A 25,528-nucleotide genomic window follows, 5' to 3' on the forward strand; every position below is an offset into this window, starting at 1 on the left:
GGTCAAATGCTTTCATCTGAATTTGGAACAATGGTCAAAGAGTTGTCAATGGAATATGCAACAATGGCTTTCAACGGAATATGCAACAATGGCTTTCAACGGAATATGATACAATGGTCAAATAGTTGTCAATCGAATATGGAACAATGGTCAGTGAGTTGTCAATGGAATAGGGAACAATAGTCAAAGAGTTGTCAACTGAATATGAAACAATTGTCAAAGAGTTATCAATGGAATATGGAACAATTGTCAAAGTGTTGTCAACGGAATATGGAACAATGGTCAATGCTGTTCAACGGAATGTGGAACCATTGTCAAAGGTTGTCAATGGAATATGCAACAATGGTCAATTAGTTTTCAATGGAATATGGAGCAATGGTAAAAGTGTTGTCGAAGGAATATGCCAAAATGGTCAAATAGTTGTCAACATAATATGGAACAATGGCAAAAGGATGTCAACGGAATATGGACCAATCCTCAAAGGTTGTCAACGGAATATGGAACAATGGCCCATGGCTTTCAATTGAATTTGGAACAATGGCCAAAGAGTTGTCAATGGAATATGCAACAATGGTCCACGAGTTGTCAACAGAAAATAGAACAATGGCCAAGGGATTTCAACGAAGAATGCAACAATGGCCAAATGTTGTCAACGTAATATGCAACAATGGTCAAAGATATGTCAATGTAATATGGAACAATGTTCAAAGAGTTGTCTATAGAATGTGGATCAATGGCTTTCAAGAGAATATGCAACAATGGCCAATGGCTATCAATGGAAAATGGAATAATGGTCAAAGAGTTGTCAACTGAATATGAAACAATTGTCAAAGAGTTATCAATGGAATATGGAACAATGGTAAAAGTGTTGTCAACGGAATAAATAAAAATGGTCAATGGATTTCAACAGATTATGAAACAATGGTAAAAGGTTGACAATGGAATATGGAACAATGGTCAAAGGTTGTCAATGGAATATGGAACAATGGTCAAAGGTTGGCAACGGAATATGGAACAATGGTCAAAGGTTGGCAGCGGAATATGGAACAATGGTCAAATGTTGTCAATGGAATATGGAACAATGGTCAAGGTTTGCAATGGAATATTGAACAATGGTCAAAGGTTGTCAATGGAATATGGAACAGTGGTCAAAGGTTGGCAATGGAATATGGAACAATGTTAAAAGAGTTGTCAACAGAATATGGAACAATGTTAAAAGAGTTGTCAATGGAATATGGAACAATGGTGAAAGAGTTGTGAATGGAATATGGAACAATGGTCAGAGAGTTGTCAACATAACATGGAACAATCGTCAATAGCTTTCAACGGAATATGGAACAATGGTCATCGGTTGTCAACGGAATGTGGAACCATGGTCAAAGGCTGTCAACGGAATATGGAATAATGGTCAAAGTGTTGTCAAGGGAATATGGAACAGTAATCAAAGAGTTGTGAATGGAATATGGAACAATGTCACAGAATAGTCAATGGAAAATGCAGCAGTGGCCAAAAGTGTTGTCAATGGAATATGGAACAATGTTAAAAGAGTTGTCAACAGAATATGGAACAATGGTAAAAGAGTTGTCAACAGAATATGGAACAATGGTTTAAGAGTTGTGAATGGAATATGGAACAATGGTGAAAGACTTGTCAAGGGAATATGGAACAATGGTGAAAGAGTTGTCAATGGAATATGGAACAATGGTCAAAGAGTTGTCAATGGAATATGGAACAATGGTCAAAGAGTTGTCAACAGAACATGGAACAATCATCAATGGCTTTCAACGGAATATGGAACAATGGTCATAGGTTGTCAACGGAATGTGTAACAATGGTCAAAGTGTTGTCAAGGGAATATGGAACAGCAATCAAAGAGTTGTGAAGGGAATATGGAACAATTGTCATCGAGTTGTCAATATAATCTGCAGCAATGGTCAATGGATTTCAACTGAATATGGAACAATGGTCAAAGAGTTGTCAATGGAATATGGAACAATGGTCAAAGTTGGCAACGGAATATGGAACAATGGGCAAAGGTTGTCAATGGAATATGGAACAATGGTCAAAGGTTGTCAATGGAATCTGGAACAAGGGTCATTGGCTTGCAACGGAATATGGAACAATGGTCAAAGGTTGTCAACGGAATATGTAACTATGGTCAAAGGTTGTCAACGGAATATGCAACAATGGTCAAATGTTGTCAACGGAATATGGAACAATGGTAAAAGGTTGTCAACATAATATGGACCAATCCTCGTAGGTTGTCAATGGAATATGTAACAATGGTCAAATGCTTTCATCTGAATTTGGAACAATGGTCAAAGAGTTGTCAATGGAATATGCAACAATGGCTTTCAACGGAATATGCAACAATGGCTTTCAACGGAATATGATACAATGGTCAAATAGTTGTCAATCGAATATGGAACAATGGTCAGTGAGTTGTCAACGGAATAGGGAACAATAGTCAAAGAGTTGTCAACTGAATATGAAACAATTGTCAAAGAGTTATCAATGGAATATGGAACAATTGTCAAAGTGTTGTCAACGGAATATGGAACAATGGTCAATGCTGTTCAACGGAATGTGGAACCATTGTCAAAGGTTGTCAATGGAATATGCAACAATGGTCAATTAGTTTTCAATGGAATATGGAGCAATGGTAAAAGTGTTGTCGAAGGAATATGCCAAAATGGTCAAATAGTTGTCAACATAATATGGAACAATGGCAACAGGATGTCAACGGAATATGGACCAATCCTCAAAGGTTGTCAACGGAATATGGAACAATGGCCCATGGCTTTCAATTGAATTTGGAACAATGGCCAAAGAGTTGTCAATGGAATATGCAACAATGGTCCACGAGTTGTCAACAGAAAATAGAACAATGGCCAAGGGATTTCAACGAAGAATGCAACAATGGCCAAATGTTGTCAACGTAATATGCAACAATGGTCAAAGATATGTCAATGTAATATGGAACAATGTTCAAAGAGTTGTCTATAGAATGTGGATCAATGGCTTTCAAGAGAATATGCAACAATGGCCAATGGCTATCAATGGAAAATGGAATAATGGTCAAAGAGTTGTCAACTGAATATGAAACAATTGTCAAAGAGTTATCAATGGAATATGGAACAATGGTAAAAGTGTTGTCAACGGAATAAATAAAAATGGTCAATGGATTTCAACAGATTATGAAACAATGGTAAAAGGTTGACAATGGAATATGGAACAATGGTCAAAGGTTGTCAATGGAATATGGAACAATGGTCAAAGGTTGGCAACGGAATATGGAACAATGGTCAAAGGTTGGCAGCGGAATATGGAACAATGGTCAAACGTTGTCAATGGAATATGGAACAATGGTCAAAGGTTGTCAATGGAATATGGAACAATGGTCAAAGGTTGTCAATGGAATATGGAACAATTGTCAAAAGGTTGGCAATGGAATATTGAACAATGGTAAAAGGTTGTCAATGGAATATGCAACAATGGTCAAATGTTGTCAATGGAATATGGAACAATGGTCAAAGGTTGTCAATGGAATATGGAACAATGGTCAAAGGTTGTCAATGGAACAATGGTCAAAGGTTGGCAACGGAATATGGAACAATGCTCAAAGAGTTATCAATGGAATATGGAACAATGGTCACAGTGTTGTCAACGGAATATGGAACAATGGTCAATGCCTTTCAAGGGAATATGGAACCATTGTCAAAGGTTGTCAATGGAATATGCAACAATGGTCAAATTGTTTTCAATGGAATGTGGAACAATGGTCAAAGTGTTGTCAAAGGAACATGCAATAATGGTCAAATAGTTGTCAACATAATATGGAACAATGGTAAAAGGTTGCCAACGGAATATGGACCAATCCTCAAAGGTTATCAATGGCATATGGAACAATGGTCAATTGCTTTCAACTGAATTTTGAACAATGGTCAAAGCGTTGTCAATGGAATATGCAACAATGGTCAACGAGTTGTCAACGGAATATGGAACAATGGTCAAAGTGTTGTCAAATGAATATGCAATAATGGTCAAATAATTGTCAACATAATATGGAACAATGTTAAAAGAGTTGTCAACAGAATATGGAACAATGTTAAAAGAGTTGTCAATGGAATATGGAACAATGGTGAAAGAGTTGTGAATGGAATATGGAACAATGGTCAAAGAGTTGTCAATAGAATATGGAACAATGGTCAGAGAGTTGTCAACAGAACATGGAACAATCGTCAATGGCTTTCAACGGAATATGGAACAATGGTCATCGGTTGTCAACGGAATGTGGAACAATGGTCAAAGGCTGTCAACGGAATATTGAATAATGGTCAAAGTGTTGTCAAGGGAATATGGAACAGTTATCAAAAAGTTGTGAACGGAATATGGAACAATGATCACAGAATAGTCAATGGAATACGCAGCAATGGCCAAAAGTGTTGTCAACGGAATATGGAACAATGTTCAAAGAGTTGTCAACAGAATATGGAACAATGGTTTAAGAGTTGTCAACAGAACATGGAACAATCGTCAATGGCTTTCAACGGAATATGGAACAATGGTCATAGGTTGCAAATGGTCAATTAGTTTTCAATGGAATATGGAACAATGGTCAAAGTGTTGTCAAAGGAATGTGCAATATTGGTCAAATAGTTGTCAACATAATATAGAACAATGGCAAAAGGTTGTCAACAGAATATGGACCAATCCTCAAAGGTTGTCAATGGAATATGTAGCAATGGTCAAATGCTTTCAACTGAATTTGGAACAATGGTCAAAGAGTTGTCAACGGAATATGCAACAATGGTCAATGGCTTTCAACGGAATATGCAACAATGGCTTTCAACGGAATATGCAACAATGGCTTTCAATGGAATATGGTACAATGGTCAAATAGTTGTCAATCGAATATGAAACAATTGTCAAAGAGTTATCAATGGAATATGGAACAATGGTCAAAGTGTTGTCAATGGAATATGGAACAGTGGTCAATGCTGTTCAACGGAATATGGAACCATTGTCAAAGGTTGTCAATGGAATATGCAACAATGGTCAATTAGTTTTCAATGGAAAATGGAGCAATGGTCAAAGTGTTGTCGAAGGAATATGCCAAAATGGTCAAATAGTTGTCAACATAATATGGAACAATGGTAAAAGGTTGTCAACGGAATATGGAACAATGGTCAATGGCTTTCAACTGAATTTGGAACAATGGTCAAAGAGTTGTCAATGGAATATGCAACAATGGTCCACGAGTTGTCAACAGAAAATAGAACAATGGCCAAGGGATTTCAACAGAGAATGCAACAATGGCCAAATGTTGTCAACGTAATATGCAACAATGGTCAAAGATATGTCAATGTAATATGGAACAATGTTCAAAGAGTTGTCAATAGAATATGGAACAATGGGTCATTGGCTTTCAATGGAATATAGAACAATCCTCAAAAGTTGTCAATGGAATATGGAACAATAATCAATGGCTTTCAACTGAATTTTGAACAATGGTCAAAGAGTTGTCAACGGAATATGCAACAATGGCCAAAGAGTTGTCAACAGAAAATTGAACAATGGCCAAGGCCTTTCAATGGAATATGCAACAATGGCCAATGGCTTTCAACGGAATATGGAACAATGGTAAAAGGCTGCCAACGGAATATGGAACAGTGGTCAAAGAGTTGTCAATGGAATAATGAACAATAGTCAAAGGTTGTCAACAGAATATGGAACAATGGTCAAAGGTTGTCAACGGAATATGGAACTATGGTCAAAGGTTGTCAACGGAATATGGAACTATGGTCAAAGGTTGTCAACGGAAGATGCAACAATGGCTTTCAATGGAATATGCAACAATGGTCAAATAGTTGTCAATGCAATTTGGAACAATGGTCAAAGAGTAGTCAACGGAATATGCAACAATGGTCAATGGCTTTGAATGTAATCTGCAAAAATGGCTTTCAACAGAATATGCAACAATGGCTTTCAATGGAATATGGTACAATGGTCAAATAGTTGTCAATCGAATATGGAACAATGGTCAATGAGTTGTCAACGGAATATGGAACAACAGTCAAAGAGTTATCAATGGAATATGGAGCAATAGTCAAAGTGTTGTCACCGAATATGGAACAATGGTCAATGCCGTTCAAAGGAACATGGAACCATTGTCAAAGGTTGTCAATGGAAAATGCAACAATGGTCAATTAGTTTTCCATGGAATATGGAGCAATGGTCAAAGAGTTGTCAATAGAACATGGAACTATGGTCAAAGAGTTGTAAATGGAATATGGAACAATGGTCAAAGAGTTGTCAACGGAATATGGAACAGTGGTCAAAGAGTTGTCAATGGAATCTTCAGCAATGGTCAAAGTGTTCTCAACAGAATATGGAACAATGGTCAGAGTTGTCAAAGGAATATGGAACAATGGTCAAAGGTTGGCAATGGAATATGCAACAATGGTCAGAGATGTCAACGGAACATAAAACAATGGCCAACGAGTTGTCAATGGAATATGGAACACTGGTCAAAGATTTGTCAATGGAATATGCAACAATAGTCAAAAGTTGTCAACAGAAAATGGAACAATGGTCAATGGCTTTCAATGGAATATGCAACAATGGTCAATGGCTTTCAACGGAATATGCAACAATGGTCAAATCGTTGTCAATGGAACACGGAACAATGTTTAACGAGTTGTCAATGGAATATGGAACAATGGTCAATGTGTTGTCAACAGAATATGGAAACATTGTCAAAGGTTGTCAATGGTCAATTAGTTTTCAATGGAATATGGAACAATGGTCAAGGTGTTGTCAAAGGAATGTGCAATATTGGTCAAATAGTTGTCAACATAATATAGAACAATGGCAAACGGTTGTCAACAGAATATGGACCAATCCTCAAAGGTTGTCAATGGAATATGTAGCAATGGTCAAATGCTTTCAACTGAATTTGGAACAATGGTCAAAGAGTTGTCAACGGAATATGCAACAATGGTCAATGGCTTTCAACGGAATATGCAACAATGGCTTTCAACGGAATATGCAACAATGGCTTTCAACGGAATATGCAACAATGGCTTTCAATGGAATATGGTACAATGGTCAAATAGTTGTCAATCGAATATGAAACAATTGTCAAAGAGTTATCAATGGAATATGGAACAATGGTCAAAGTGTTGTCAATGGAATATGGAACAGTGGTCAATGCTGTTCAACGGAATATGGAACCATTGTCAAAGGTTGTCAATGGAATATGCAACAATGGTCAATTAGTTTTCAATGGAAAATGGAGCAATGGTCAAAGTGTTGTCGAAGGAATATGCCAAAATGGTCAAATAGTTGTCAACATAATATGGAACAATGGTAAAAGGTTGTCAACGGAATATGGAACAATGGTCAATGGCTTTCAACTGAATTTGGAACAATGGTCAAAGAGTTGTCAATGGAATATGCAACAATGGTCCACGAGTTGTCAACAGAAAATAGAACAATGGCCAAGGGATTTCAACAGAGAATGCAACAATGGCCAAATGTTGTCAACGCAATATGCAACAATGGTCAAAGATATGTCAATGTAATATGGAACAATGTTCAAAGAGTTGTCAATAGAATATGGAACAATGGGTCATTGGCTTTCAATGGAATATAGAACAATCCTCAAAGGTTGTCAATGGAATATGGAACAATAATCAATGGATTTCAACTGAATTTTGAACAATGGTCAAAGAGTTGTCAACGGAATATGCAACAATGGCCAAAGAGTTGTCAACAGAAAATAGAACAATGGCCAAGGCCTTTCAATGGAATATGCAACAATGGCCAATGGCTTTCAACGGAATATGGAACAATGGTAAAAGGCTGCCAACGGAATATGGAACAGTGGTCAAAGAGTTGTCAATGGAATAATGAACAATAGTCAAAGGTTGTCAACAGAATATGGAACAATGGTCAAAGGTTGTCAACGGAATATGGAACTATGGTCAAAGGTTGTCAACGGAATATGGAACTATGGTCAAAGGTTGTCAACGGAAGATGCAACAATGGCTTTCAATGGAATATGCAACAATGGTCAAATAGTTGTCAATGCAATTTGGAACAATGGTCAAAGAGTAGTCAACGGAATATGCAACAATGGTCAATGGCTTTGAATGTAATCTGCAAAAATGGCTTTCAACAGAATATGCAACAATGGCTTTAAATGGAATATGGTACAATGGTCAAATAGTTGTCAATCGAATATGGAACAATGGTCAATGAGTTGTCAACGGAATATGGAACAACAGTCAAAGAGTTATCAATGGAATATGGAGCAATGGTCAAAGTGTTGTCACCGAATATGGAACAATGGTCAATGCCGTTCAAAGGAACATGGAACCATTGTCAAAGGTTGTCAATGGAATATGCAACAATGGTCAATTAGTTTTCCATGGAATATGGAGCAATGGTCAAAGAGTTGTCAATAGAACATGGAACTATGGTCAAAGAGTTGTAAATGGAATATGGAACAATGGTCAAAGAGTTGTCAACGGAATATGGAACAGTGGTCAAAGAGTTGTCAATGGAATCTTCAGCAATGGTCAAAGTGTTCTCAACAGAATATGGAACAATGGTCAGAGTTGTCAAAGGAATATGGAACAATGGTCAAAGGTTGGCAATGGAATATGCAACAATGGTCAGAGATGTCAACGGAACATAAAACAATGGCCAACGAGTTGTCAATGGAATATGGAACACTGGTCAAAGATTTGTCAATGGAATATGCAACAATAGTCAAAAGTTGTCAACAGAAAATGGAACAATGGTCAATGGCTTTCAATGGAATATGCAACAATGGTCAATGGCTTTCAACGGAATATGCAACAATGGTCAAATCGTTGTCAATGGAACACGGAACAATGGTCAACGAGTTGTCAATGGAATATGGGACAATGGACAAAGAGTTGTCAATTGATAAGGAAAACAATGGTCAACGAGTTGTCATCAGAACATGGAACAAAGGTCAAAGTCTGTCAATGGAATGTGGAACAATGGTCAAGGAGTTGTCAACGGAATATGGAACCATGGTCAAAGGTTGTCAATGGAACATGCAATAATGGCTTTCAACGGAATATGTAACAATTGGCAAATGGTTGTCAATGGAATATGGACAATGGTCAACGAGTTGTCAACAGAACATGGAACAATAGTCAAAGATGTGTCAGCTGAATATGGAACAACTGTCAGAGTTATCAATGGAATATGGAACAATGGTCAATGTGTTGTCAACAGAATATGGAACCATTGTCAAAGGTTGTCAATGGTCAATTAGTTTTCAATGGAATATGGAACAATGGTCAATGCTTTTCAACGGAATATGGAAAAATGGTCAATGTGTTGTCAACAGAATATGGAACCATTGTCAAAGGTTGTCAATGGTCAATTAGTTTTCAATGGAATATGGAACAATGGTCAAAGTGTTGTCAAAGGAATGTGCAATATTGGTCAAATAGTTGTCAACATAATATAGAACAATGACAAAAGGTTGTCAACAGAATATGGACCAATCCTCAAAGGTTGTCAATGGAATATGTAGCAATGGTCAAATGCTTTCAACTGAATTTGGAACAATGGTCAAAGAGTTGTCAACGGAATATGCAACAATGGTCAATGGCTTTCAACGGAATATGCAACAATGGCTTTCAACGGAATATGCAACAATGGCTTTCAATGGAATATGGTACAATGGTCAAATAGTTGTCAATCGAATATGAAACAATTGTCAAAGAGTTATCAATGGAATATGGAACAATGGTCAAAGTGTTGTCAATGGAATATGGAACAATGGTCAATGCTGTTCAACGGAATATGGAACCATTGTCAAAGGTTGTCAATGGAATATGCAACAATGGTCAATTCGTTTTCAATAGAAAATGGAGCAATGGTCAAAGTGTTGTCGAAGGAATATGCCAAAATGGTCAAATAGTTGTCAACATAATATGGAACAATGGTAAAAGGTTGTCAACGGAATATGGAACAATGGTCAATGGCTTTCAACTGAATTTGGAACAATGGTCAAAGAGTTGTCAATGGAATATGCAACAATGGTCCACGCGTTGTCAACAGAAAATAGAACAATGGCCAAGGGATTTCAACGGAGAATGCAACAATGGCCAAATGTTGTCAACGTAATATGCAACAATGGTCAAAGATATGTCAATGTAATATGGAACAATGTTCAAAGAGTTGTCAATAGAATATGGAACAATGGTCAATGGCTTTCAACAGAATATGCAACAATGGACAATGCCTTTCAATGGAAATGGAACAATGGTTAAGGGTTTTCAACGGAATAGGAAACAATGGTCAATGGTTTTCAACATGACATGGAACAATGGTCAAAGAGATGTCAACTGAATGTGGATCAATGGCTTTCAAGAGAATATGTAACAATGGCCAATTGCTTTCAATGGAAAATGGAATAATGGTCAAAGAGTTGTCAACTGAATATGAAACAATTGTCAAAGAGTTATCAATGGAATATGGAACAATGGTCAGAGTTGTCAAAGGAATATGGAACAATGGTCAAAGGTTGTCAATGGAATATGGAACAATGGTCAAAGGTTGGCAACAGAATATGGAACAATGGTCAAAGAGTTATCAATGGAATATGGAACAATGGTCACAGTGTTGTCAACGGAATATGGAACAATGGTCAAGGTTTGCAATGGAATATTGAACAATGGTCAAAGGTTGTCAATGGAATATGGAACAATGGTCAAAGGTTGTCAATGGAATATGGAACAATGGTCAAAGGTTGTCAATGGAATATGGAACAATGGTCAAAGGTTGTCAATGGAATATGGAACAATGGTCAAAGGTTGGCAACGGAATATGGAACAATGGTCAAAGAGTTATCAATGGAATATGGAACAATGGTCACAGTGTTGTCAACGGAATATGGAACAATGGTCAAGGTTTGCAATGGAATATTGAACAATGGTCAAAGTGTTATCAATGGAATATGGAACAATGGTCAAAGGTTGTCAATGGAATATGCAACAATGGTCCACGAGTTGTCAACAGAAAATAGAACAATGGCCAAGGGATTTCAACAGAGAATGCAACAATGGCCAAATGTTGTCAACGCAATATGCAACAATGGTCAAAGATATGTCAATGTAATATGGAACAATGTTCAAAGAGTTGTCAATAGAATATGGAACAATGGGTCATTGGCTTTCAATGGAATATAGAACAATCCTCAAAGGTTGTCAATGGAATATGGAACAATAATCAATGGATTTCAACTGAATTTTGAACAATGGTCAAAGAGTTGTCAACGGAATATGCAACAATGGCCAAAGAGTTGTCAACAGAAAATAGAACAATGGCCAAGGCCTTTCAATGGAATATGCAACAATGGCCAATGGCTTTCAACGGAATATGGAACAATGGTAAAAGGCTGCCAACGGAATATGGAACAGTGGTCAAAGAGTTGTCAATGGAATAATGAACAATAGTCAAAGGTTGTCAACAGAATATGGAACAATGGTCAAAGGTTGTCAACGGAATATGGAACTATGGTCAAAGGTTGTCAACGGAATATGGAACTATGGTCAAAGGTTGTCAACGGAAGATGCAACAATGGCTTTCAATGGAATATGCAACAATGGTCAAATAGTTGTCAATGCAATTTGGAACAATGGTCAAAGAGTAGTCAACGGAATATGCAACAATGGTCAATGGCTTTGAATGTAATCTGCAAAAATGGCTTTCAACAGAATATGCAACAATGGCTTTAAATGGAATATGGTACAATGGTCAAATAGTTGTCAATCGAATATGGAACAATGGTCAATGAGTTGTCAACGGAATATGGAACAACAGTCAAAGAGTTATCAATGGAATATGGAGCAATGGTCAAAGTGTTGTCACCGAATATGGAACAATGGTCAATGCCGTTCAAAGGAACATGGAACCATTGTCAAAGGTTGTCAATGGAATATGCAACAATGGTCAATTAGTTTTCCATGGAATATGGAGCAATGGTCAAAGAGTTGTCAATAGAACATGGAACTATGGTCAAAGAGTTGTAAATGGAATATGGAACAATGGTCAAAGAGTTGTCAACGGAATATGGAACAGTGGTCAAAGAGTTGTCAATGGAATCTTCAGCAATGGTCAAAGTGTTCTCAACAGAATATGGAACAATGGTCAGAGTTGTCAAAGGAATATGGAACAATGGTCAAAGGTTGGCAATGGAATATGCAACAATGGTCAGAGATGTCAACGGAACATAAAACAATGGCCAACGAGTTGTCAATGGAATATGGAACACTGGTCAAAGATTTGTCAATGGAATATGCAACAATAGTCAAAAGTTGTCAACAGAAAATGGAACAATGGTCAATGGCTTTCAATGGAATATGCAACAATGGTCAATGGCTTTCAACGGAATATGCAACAATGGTCAAATCGTTGTCAATGGAACACGGAACAATGGTCAACGAGTTGTCAATGGAATATGGGACAATGGACAAAGAGTTGTCAATTGATAAGGAAAACAATGGTCAACGAGTTGTCATCAGAACATGGAACAAAGGTCAAAGTCTGTCAATGGAATGTGGAACAATGGTCAAGGAGTTGTCAACGGAATATGGAACCATGGTCAAAGGTTGTCAATGGAACATGCAATAATGGCTTTCAACGGAATATGTAACAATTGGCAAATGGTTGTCAATGGAATATGGACAATGGTCAACGAGTTGTCAACAGAACATGGAACAATAGTCAAAGATGTGTCAGCTGAATATGGAACAACTGTCAGAGTTATCAATGGAATATGGAACAATGGTCAATGTGTTGTCAACAGAATATGGAACCATTGTCAAAGGTTGTCAATGGTCAATTAGTTTTCAATGGAATATGGAACAATGGTCAATGCTTTTCAACGGAATATGGAAAAATGGTCAATGTGTTGTCAACAGAATATGGAACCATTGTCAAAGGTTGTCAATGGTCAATTAGTTTTCAATGGAATATGGAACAATGGTCAAAGTGTTGTCAAAGGAATGTGCAATATTGGTCAAATAGTTGTCAACATAATATAGAACAATGACAAAAGGTTGTCAACAGAATATGGACCAATCCTCAAAGGTTGTCAATGGAATATGTAGCAATGGTCAAATGCTTTCAACTGAATTTGGAACAATGGTCAAAGAGTTGTCAACGGAATATGCAACAATGGTCAATGGCTTTCAACGGAATATGCAACAATGGCTTTCAACGGAATATGCAACAATGGCTTTCAATGGAATATGGTACAATGGTCAAATAGTTGTCAATCGAATATGAAACAATTGTCAAAGAGTTATCAATGGAATATGGAACAATGGTCAAAGTGTTGTCAATGGAATATGGAACAATGGTCAATGCTGTTCAACGGAATATGGAACCATTGTCAAAGGTTGTCAATGGAATATGCAACAATGGTCAATTCGTTTTCAATAGAAAATGGAGCAATGGTCAAAGTGTTGTCGAAGGAATATGCCAAAATGGTCAAATAGTTGTCAACATAATATGGAACAATGGTAAAAGGTTGTCAACGGAATATGGAACAATGGTCAATGGCTTTCAACTGAATTTGGAACAATGGTCAAAGAGTTGTCAATGGAATATGCAACAATGGTCCACGCGTTGTCAACAGAAAATAGAACAATGGCCAAGGGATTTCAACGGAGAATGCAACAATGGCCAAATGTTGTCAACGTAATATGCAACAATGGTCAAAGATATGTCAATGTAATATGGAACAATGTTCAAAGAGTTGTCAATAGAATATGGAACAATGGTCAATGGCTTTCAACAGAATATGCAACAATGGACAATGCCTTTCAATGGAAATGGAACAATGGTTAAGGGTTTTCAACGGAATAGGAAACAATGGTCAATGGTTTTCAACATGACATGGAACAATGGTCAAAGAGATGTCAACTGAATGTGGATCAATGGCTTTCAAGAGAATATGTAACAATGGCCAATTGCTTTCAATGGAAAATGGAATAATGGTCAAAGAGTTGTCAACTGAATATGAAACAATTGTCAAAGAGTTATCAATGGAATATGGAACAATGGTCAGAGTTGTCAAAGGAATATGGAACAATGGTCAAAGGTTGTCAATGGAATATGGAACAATGGTCAAAGGTTGGCAACAGAATATGGAACAATGGTCAAAGAGTTATCAATGGAATATGGAACAATGGTCACAGTGTTGTCAACGGAATATGGAACAATGGTCAAGGTTTGCAATGGAATATTGAACAATGGTCAAAGGTTGTCAATGGAATATGGAACAATGGTCAAAGGTTGTCAATGGAATATGGAACAATGGTCAAAGGTTGTCAATGGAATATGGAACAATGGTCAAAGGTTGTCAATGGAATATGGAACAATGGTCAAAGGTTGGCAACGGAATATGGAACAATGGTCAAAGAGTTATCAATGGAATATGGAACAATGGTCACAGTGTTGTCAACGGAATATGGAACAATGGTCAAGGTTTGCAATGGAATATTGAACAATGGTCAAAGTGTTATCAATGGAATATGGAACAATGGTCAAAGGTTGTCAATGGAATATGCAACAATGGTCAATTAGTTTTCAATGGAATGGTGAACAATGGTCAAAGTGTTGTCAAAGGAACATGCAATAATGGTCAAATAGTTGTCAACATAATATTGAACAATGGTAAAAGGTTGACAACAAAATATGCAAAAATGGTCAAAGAGTTGTCAACGGAATATGAAACAACAGTCAAAGGGTTGGCAATGGAATATGGAACAATGGTCAAAGGCTTGTCAATGGAATATGAAACAACCATCAAAGAGTTGGAATTGGAATATAGAACAATGGTCAAAGAGTTGTCAACAGAATATGGTACAATGGTCAAATAGTTGTCAATGGAATATTGAGCAATGGGTCATTGGCTTTCAATGGAATATAGAACAATCCTCAAAAGTTGTCAATGGAATATGGAACAATGGTCAATGGCTTTCAACGGAATATGGAACAATGGTAAAAGGCTGCCAACGGAATATGGAACAGTGGTCAAAGAGTTGTCAATGGAATATGGAACTATAGTCAAAGGTTGTCAACAGAATATGGTGTGGAACAATGGTCAATGGCTTTCAATGGAACATGGAACAATGGTCAAAGGTTGTCAACGATATATGGAACTATGGTCAAAGGTTGTCAACGATATATGGAACTATGGTCAAAGGTTGTCAACGGAATATACAACAATAGCTTTCAATGGAATATGCAGCAATGGTCAAATAATTGTCAATAGAACATGGAACTATGGTCAAAGAGTTGTCAATGGAATCTTCAGCAATGGTCAAAGAGTTCTCAATGGAATATGGAACAATAGTCAGAGTTGTCAAAGGAATATGGAACAATGGTCAAAGGTTGGCAATGGAATATGGAACAATGGCAAAATAATTGTCCACGGAATATGGAACAGTGATGAAAGAGTTGTCAATGGAATCTGCAGCAATGGTCAAAGAGTTGTCAATGGAATATGGAACAATGGTCAAAGAGTTGTCAATGGAATATGCAACAATGGTCAAAGAGTTGTCAATGCAATATGAAACAATGGTCAGAGTTGTCAACGGAACATAACACAATGGTCAACGAGTTGTCAATGGAATATGGAACACTGGTCAAAGAGTTGTCAACGGAATATGCAACAATAGTCAAAAGTTGTCAACACAAAATGGAACAATGGTCAATGGCTTTCAATGGAATGCAACAATGGTCAATGGCTTTCAACGGAATATGCAACAATGGTCAAATCGTTGTCAATGGAACATGGTTGTCAAAGGAATATGGCACAAAGGAAATGGTTAAATAGTTGTCAAAGGAATATGGCACAATGGTCAAAGAGTTGTCAATGGAATATGGGACAATGGTCAAAGAGTTGTCAATGGAATATGGAACAATGGTCAAAGTGTTGTCAATGGAATATGGAACAATGGTCAATGCTGTTCAACGGAATATGGAACCATTGTCAAAGGTTGTCAATGGAATATGCAACAATGGTCAATTCGTTTTCAATAGAAAATGGAGCAATGGTCAAAGTGTTGTCGAAGGAATATGCCAAAATGGTCAAATAGTTGTCAACATAATATGGAACAATGGTAAAAGGTTGTCAACGGAATATGGAACAATGGTCAATGGCTTTCAACTGAATTTGGAACAATGGTCAAAGAGTTGTCAATGGAATATGCAACAATGGTCCACGCGTTGTCAACAGAAAATAGAACAATGGCCAAGGGATTTCAACGGAGAATGCAACAATGGCCAAATGTTGTCAACGTAATATGCAACAATGGTCAAAGATATGTCAATGTAATATGGAACAATGTTCAAAGAGTTGTCAATAGAATATGGAACAATGGTCAATGGCTTTCAACAGAATATGCAACAATGGACAATGCCTTTCAATGGAAATGGAACAATGGTTAAGGGTTTTCAACGGAATAGGAAACAATGGTCAATGGTTTTCAACATGACATGGAACAATGGTCAAAGAGATGTCAACTGAATGTGGATCAATGGCTTTCAAGAGAATATGTAACAATGGCCAATTGCTTTCAATGGAAAATGGAATAATGGTCAAAGAGTTGTCAACTGAATATGAAACAATTGTCAAAGAGTTATCAATGGAATATGGAACAATGGTCAGAGTTGTCAAAGGAATATGGAACAATGGTCAAAGGTTGTCAATGGAATATGGAACAATGGTCAAAGGTTGGCAACAGAATATGGAACAATGGTCAAAGAGTTATCAATGGAATATGGAACAATGGTCACAGTGTTGTCAACGGAATATGGAACAATGGTCAAGGTTTGCAATGGAATATTGAACAATGGTCAAAGGTTGTCAATGGAATATGGAACAATGGTCAAAGGTTGTCAATGGAATATGGAACAATGGTCAAAGGTTGTCAATGGAATATGGAACAATGGTCAAAGGTTGTCAATGGAATATGGAACAATGGTCAAAGGTTGGCAACGGAATATGGAACAATGGTCAAAGAGTTATCAATGGAATATGGAACAATGGTCACAGTGTTGTCAACGGAATATGGAACAATGGTCAAGGTTTGCAATGGAATATTGAACAATGGTCAAAGTGTTATCAATGGAATATGGAACAATGGTCAAAGGTTGTCAATGGAATATGCAACAATGGTCAATTAGTTTTCAATGGAATGGTGAACAATGGTCAAAGTGTTGTCAAAGGAACATGCAATAATGGTCAAATAGTTGTCAACATAATATTGAACAATGGTAAAAGGTTGACAACAAAATATGCAAAAATGGTCAAAGAGTTGTCAACGGAATATGAAACAACAGTCAAAGGGTTGGCAATGGAATATGGAACAATGGTCAAAGGCTTGTCAATGGAATATGAAACAACCATCAAAGAGTTGGAATTGGAATATAGAACAATGGTCAAAGAGTTGTCAACAGAATATGGTACAATGGTCAAATAGTTGTCAATGGAATATTGAGCAATGGGTCATTGGCTTTCAATGGAATATAGAACAATCCTCAAAAGTTGTCAATGGAATATGGAACAATGGTCAATGGCTTTCAACGGAATATGGAACAATGGTAAAAGGCTGCCAACGGAATATGGAACAGTGGTCAAAGAGTTGTCAATGGAATATGGAACTATAGTCAAAGGTTGTCAACAGAATATGGTGTGGAACAATGGTCAATGGCTTTCAATGGAACATGGAACAATGGTCAAAGGTTGTCAACGATATATGGAACTATGGTCAAAGGTTGTCAACGATATATGGAACTATGGTCAAAGGTTGTCAACGGAATATACAACAATAGCTTTCAATGGAATATGCAGCAATGGTCAAATAATTGTCAATAGAACATGGAACTATGGTCAAAGAGTTGTCAATGGAATCTTCAGCAATGGTCAAAGAGTTCTCAATGGAATATGGAACAATAGTCAGAGTTGTCAAAGGAATATGGAACAATGGTCAAAGGTTGGCAATGGAATATGGAACAATGGCAAAATAATTGTCCACGGAATATGGAACAGTGATGAAAGAGTTGTCAATGGAATCTGCAGCAATGGTCAAAGAGTTGTCAATGGAATATGGAACAATGGTCAAAGAGTTGTCAATGGAATATGCAACAATGGTCAAAGAGTTGTCAATGCAATATGAAACAATGGTCAGAGTTGTCAACGGAACATAACACAATGGTCAACGAGTTGTCAATGGAATATGGAACACTGGTCAAAGAGTTGTCAACGGAATATGCAACAATAGTCAAAAGTTGTCAACACAAAATGGAACAATGATCAATGGCTTTCAATGGAATGCAACAATGGTCAATGGCTTTCAACGGAATATGCAACAATGGTCAAATCGTTGTCAATGGAACATGGTTGTCAAAGGAATATGGCACAAAGGAAATGGTTAAATAGTTGTCAAAGGAATATGGCACAATGGTCAAAGAGTTGTCAATGGAATATGGGACAATGGTCAAAGAGTTGTCAATGGAATATGCAACAATGGTCAACGAGTTATCAGAACATGGAACAATGGTCAAAGCCTGTCAATGGAATATGGAACAATGGTCAAGGAGTTGTCAACGGAATATGGAACCATGATCAAAGGTTGTCAATGGAACATGCAATAATGGCTTTCAACGGAATATGCAACAATTGTCAAATAGTTGTCAATGGAATATGGAACAATGGTCAACGAGTTGTCAACAGAACATGGAACAATAGTCAAAGATGTGTCAGCTGAATATGGTGAAACTGTCAAAGAGTTATCAATGGAATATGGAACAATGGTCAAAGTGTTGTCAACAGAATATGGAACAATGGTCAATGCTTTTCAACGGAATATGGAACCATTGTCAAAGGTTATCAATGAAATATGCAACAATGGTCAATTAGTTTTCAATGGAATATGGAACAATGTTCAAAGTGTTGTGAAAGGAACATGCAATATTGGTCAAATAGTTGTCAACATAATATGGAACAATCCTCAAAGGTTGTCAACGGAATATGCAACAATGGTCAATGGCTTTCAACGGAATATGCAACAATGGCTTTCAACGGAATATGCATCAATGGCTTTCAACGGAATATGGTACAATGGTCAAATAGTTGTCAATCGAATATGGAACAATGGGCAGTGAGTTGTCAAAGGAAAATGGAACAATCGTCAAAGAGTTATCAATGGAAAATGGAATAATGGTCAAAGAGTTGTCAACTGAATATGAAACAATTGTCAAAGAGTTATCAATGGAATATGGAACAATGCTAAAAGTGTTGTCAATGGAATAAAGAAAAATGGTCAATGGATTTCAACAGATTATGAAACAATGGTAAAAGGTTGTCAATGGAATATGGAACAATGGTCAAAGGTTGTCAATGGAATATGGAACAATGGTCAAAGGTTGGCAACGGAATATGGAACAATGGTCAAAGGTTGGCAGCGGAATATGGAACAATGGTCAAAGGTTGTCAATGGAATATGGAACAATGGTCAAAGGTTGTCAATGGAATATGGAACAATTGTCAAAGGTTGTCAATGGAATATGGAACAATGGTCAAAGGTTGTCAATGGAATATGGAACAATTGTCAAAAGGTTGGCAATGGAATATTGAACAATGGTAAAAGGTTGTCAATGGAATATGCAACAATGGTCAAATGTTGTCAATGGAATATGGAACAATGGTCAAAGGTTGTCAATGGAATATGGAACAATGGTCAAAGGTTGTCAATGGAACAATGGTCAAAGGTTGGCAACGGAATATGGAACAATGCTCAAAGAGTTATCAATGGAATATGGAACAATGGTCACAGTGTTGTCAACGGAATATGGAACAATGGTCAATGCCTTTCAAGGGAATATGGAACCATTGTCAAAGGTTGTCAATGGAATATGCAACAATGGTCAAATAGTTTTCAATGGAATGTGGAACAATGGTCAAAGTGTTGTCAAAGGAACATGCAATAATGGTCAAATAGTTGTCAACATAATATGGAACAATGGTAAAAGGTTGCCAACGGAATATGGACCAATCCTCAAAGGTTATCAATGGCATATGGAGCAATGGTCAATTGCTTTCAACTGAATTTTGAACAATGGTCAAAGCGTTGTCAACGGAATATGCAACAATGGCCAAAGAGTTGTAAATGGAATATGGAACAATGGTCAACGAGTTGTCAACGGAATATGGAACAATGGTCAAAGTGTTGTCAAATGAATATGCAATAATGGTCAAATAATTGTCAACATAATATGGAACAATGTTAAAAGAGTTGTCAACAGAATATGGAACAATGTTAAAAGAGTTGTCAATGGAATATGGAACAATGGTGAAAGAGTTGTGAATGGAATATGGAACAATGGTCAAAGAGTTGTCAATAGAATATGGAACAATGGTCAGAGAGTTGTCAACAGAACATGGAACAATCGTCAATGGCTTTCAACGGAATATGGAACAATGGTCATCGGTTGTCAACGGAATGTGGAACAATGGTCAAAGGCTGTCAATGGAATATTGAATAATTGACAAAGTGTTGTCAAGGGAATATGGAACAGTTATCAAAAAGTTGTGAACGGAATATGGAACAATGATCACAGAATAGTCAATGGAATACGCAGCAATGGCCAAAAGTGTTGTCAACGGAATATGGAACAATGTTCAAAGAGTTGTCAACAGAATATGGAACAATGGTTTAAGAGTTGTCAACAGAACATGGAACAATCGTCAATGGCTTTCAACGGAATATGGAACAATGGTCATAGGTTGTCAACGGAATGTGGAACAATGGTGAAAGTGTTGTCAAAGGAATATGGAACAGCAATCAAAGAGTTGTGAAGGGAATATGGAACAATTGTCATCGAGTAGTCAATAGATTCTGCAGCAATGGTCAATGGCTTTCAACTGAATATGGAACAATGGTCATAGGTTGTCTACGGAATGTGGATCAATGGTGAAAGTGTTGTCAAGGGAATATGGAACAGCAATCAAAGAGTTGTGAAGGGAATATGGAACAATTGTCATCGAGTAGTCAATAGATTCTGCAGCAATGGTCAATGGATTTCAACTGAATACGGAACCATGGTCAAAGAGTTGTCAATGGAATATGGAACAATGGTCAAAGGTTGGCAATGGAATATGGAACAATGGGCAAAGGTTGTCAATGGAATATGGAACAATGGTCAAAGGTTGACAATGGAATCTGGAACAATGGTCAATGGCTTTCAACGGAATATGGAACAATGGACAAAGGTTGTCAACGGAATATGTAACTATGGTCAAAGGTTGTCAATGGAATATGGAACAATGGTCAAAGTGTTGTCAACGGAATATGGAGCAATGGTAAAAGGTTGTCAACATAATATGGACCAATCCTTGTAGGTTGTCAATGGAATATGTAACAATGGTCAATTGCTTTCATCTAAATATGCAACAATGGTCAATGGCTTTCAACGGAATATGCAACAATGGTCAATGCTGTTCAACGGAATATGGAACCATTGTCAAAGGTTGTCAATGGGATATGGAACAATCGTCAATTCAATTTCAATGGAATATGGAGCAATGGTAAAAGTGTTGTCGAAGGAATATGCCGAAATGGTCAAAATTGTTGTCAACATAATATGGAACAATGGTAAAAGGATGTCAACGGAATATGGACCAATCCTCAAAGGTAGTCAACCGAATATGGAACAATGGTCAAATAGTTGTCAATCGAATATGGAACAATGGTCAGTGAGTTGTCAACGGAATATGGAACAATAGTCAAAGAGTTGTCAACTGAATATGAAACAATTGTCAAAGAGTTATCAATGGAATATGGAACAATGGTCAAAGTGTTGTCAACGGAATATTGAACAATGGTCAATGCTGTTCAACGGAATATGGAACCATTGTCAAAGGTTGTCAATGGAATATGCAACAATGGTCAATTCGTTTTCAATGGAATATGGAGCAATGGTAAAAGTGTTTTCAATGGAATATGGAGCAATGGTAAAAGTGTTGTCAAAGGTATATGCCAAAATGGTCAAATAGTTGTCAACATAATATGGAACAATGCTAAAAGGATGTCAACGGAATATGGACCAATGCTCAAAGGTTGTCAACCGAATATGGAACAATGGTCCATGGATTTCAACTGAATTTGGAACAATGGTCAAAGAGTTGTCAACAGAAAATAGAACAATGGCCAAGGGATTTCAACGGAGAATGCAACAATGGCCAAATGTTGTCAACGTAATATGCAACAACGGTCAAAGTTATGTCAATGTAATATGGAACAATGTTCAAAGAGTTGTCAATAGAATGTGGAACAATGGTCAATGGCTTTCAATGGAATATGCAACAATGGACAATGCCTTTCAATGCCAATGGAACAATGGTTAAGGGTTTTCAACGGAATAGGAAACAATGGTCAATGGTTTTCAACATGATATGGAACAATGGTCAAAGAGATGTCAACTGAATGTGGATCAATGGCTTTCAAGAGAATATGCAACAATGGCCAATGGCTATCAATGGAAAATGGAATAATGGTCAAAGAGTTGTCAACTGAATATGAAACAATTGTCAAAGAGTTATCAATGGAATATGGAACAATGGTAAAAGTGTTGTCAACGGAATAAAGAACAATGGTCAATGGATTTCAACAGATTATGAAACAATGGTAAAAGGTTGTCAATGGAATATGGAACAATGGTCAACGGTTGGCAAAGGAATATGGAACAATGGTCAAAGGTTGTCAATGGAATATGGAACAATGGTCAAAGGTTGGCAATGGAATATGGAACAATGGTCAACGGTTGTCAATGGAATATGGAACATTGGTCAAAGGTTGGCAATGGAATATGGAACAATGGTCAACGGTTGTCAATGGAATATGGAACAATGGTCAAAGGTTGTGAATGGAATATGGAACAATGGTCAAAAGGTTGGCAACGGAATATGGAACAATAGTAAAAGGTTGTCAATGGAATATGGAACAATGGTCAAAGGTTGTCAATGGGATATGGAACAATGGTCAAAGGTTGTCAATGGAACAATGGTCAAAGGTTGGCAACAGAATATGGAACAATGGTCAAAGAGTTATCAATGGAATATGGAACAATGGTCACAGTGTTGTCAACGGAATATGGAACAATGGTCAATGCCTTTCAAGGGAATATGGAACCATTGTCAAAGGTTGTCAATGGAATATGCAACAATGGTCAAATAGTTTTCAATGGAATGTGGAACAATGGTCAAAGTGTTGTCAAAGGAACATGCAATAATGTTCAAATAGTTGTCAACATTATATGGAACAATGGTAAAAGGTTGTCAACGGAATATAGACCAATCCTCAAAGGTTGTCAATGGAATATGGAACAATGGTCAATTGCTTTCAACTGAATTTTGAACAATGGTCAAAGAGTTGTCAACGGAATATGCAACAATGGCCAAAGAGTTGTAAATGGATTATGGAACAATGGTCCACGAGTTGTCAACGGAATATGGAACAAAGGTCAAAGTGTTGGCAATGGAATATGGAACAATGTTCAAAGAGTTGTCAACAGAATATGGCACAATGGTCAAAGAGTTGTCAATGGAATATGGAACAATAGGTCATTGCCTTTCAATGGAATATAGAACAATCCTCAAAGGTTGTCAACGGAAAATAGAACAATGGCCAAGGCCTTTCAATGGAATATGCAACAATGGCCAATGGCTTTCAACGGAATATGGAACAATGGGAAAAGGCTGTCAACGGAATATGGAACAGTGGTCAAATAGTTGTCAATGGAAAATGGAACAATGGTCAATGGCTTTCAATGGAATCTGGAACAATGGTCAAAGGTTGTCAAAGGAATATGGAACTATGGTCAAAGGTTGTCAACAGAATATGCAACAATGGCTTTCAATGGAATATGCAACAATGGTCAAATAGTTGTCAATGGAATATGGAGCAATGGTCAAAGAGTTATCAAAGGAATATGGAACAATGGTCAAAGTGTTGTCAACAGAATATGGAACAATGGTCAATGCCTTTCAACGGAATATGGAACCATTGTCAAAGGTTGTCAATGGAATATGCAACAATGGTCAATTCGTTTTCAATGGAATATGGAACATGGTCAAAGTGTTGTCTATGGAATATGGAACAATGGTAAAAGGTTGTCAACATAATATGGACCAATCATCGTAGGTTGTCAATGGAATATCTAACAATGGTCAAGTGCTTTCAACTGAATTTGGAACAATGGTCAAAGAGTTGTCAACGGAATATGCAACAATGGTCAATGGCTTCAAACGGATTTATGAAACAATGGCTTTCAACGGAATATGGTACAATGGCTTTCAATGGAATATGATACAATGGCTTTCAATGGAATATGGTACAATGGTCAAATAGTTGTCAATCGAATATGGAACAATGCTCAATGAGTTGTCACCGGAATATGGAACAACAGTCAAAGAGTTGTCAACTGAATATGAAACAATTGTCAAAGAGTTATCAATGGAATATGGAACAATGGTCAGAGTTGTCAAAGGAATATGGAACAATGGTCAAAGGTTGGCAATGGAATGTAGAACAATGGCAAAATAATTGTCAATGGAATATGGAACAGTGGTGAAAGAGTTGTCAACGGAATATGGAACAGTGGTGAAAGATTTGTCATCGGAATCTGCAGCAATGTTCAAAGAGTTGTCAATGGAATATGGAACAATGGTCAAAGAGTTGTCAATGGAATATGGAACAATGGTCAAAGAGTTGTCAATGGAATATGGAACAATGGTCAAAGAGTTGTCAGTGGAAAATGCAACAATGGTCAAAGGTTGGAAACAGAATATGGAACAATGGTCAAAGACTGTCAATGGAATATGGAACAATGGTTGATGGATTTCAACGGAATATGGAACAATGGTCAAAGGTTGTCAATGGAATGTGGAACCATGGTTAAAAGGCTGTCAACGGAATATGGAACAATGGTCAAAGTGTTTTCAATGGAATATGGAACAGTAATCAAAGAGTTGTGAACAGAATATGGAACAATGGTCATGGAGTTGTCAATGGAACATGGAACAATGGTCAAAGAGTTGTCAACGGAATATGGAACAGTGGTCAAAGAGTTATCAATGGAATATGGAACAATGGCCAAAGGCTGTCAATGGAATATGGAACAGTGGTCAAAGAGTTATCAATGGAATATGGAACAATGGTCAAAGAGTTATCAATGGAATATGGAACAATGGTCAAAGAGTTATCAATGGAATATGGAACAATGGCCAAAGGCTGTCAATGGAATATGGAACAGTGGTCAAAGTTTGGCAACGGAATATGGAACAATGTTAAAAGAGTTGTCAACAGAAGATGGAACAATGTCAAAAGAGTTGTCAACAGAATATAGAACAATGGTCAAAGAGTTGTGAATGGAATATGGAAAAATGGTGAAAGAGTTTTCAAGG

This window comes from Myxine glutinosa, chromosome 7 (assembly GCF_964187855.1).
Source record: "Myxine glutinosa chromosome 7, kmMyxGlut1.1, whole genome shotgun sequence".
In the NCBI taxonomy this organism is placed as follows: domain Eukaryota; kingdom Metazoa; phylum Chordata; class Myxini; order Myxiniformes; family Myxinidae; genus Myxine; species Myxine glutinosa.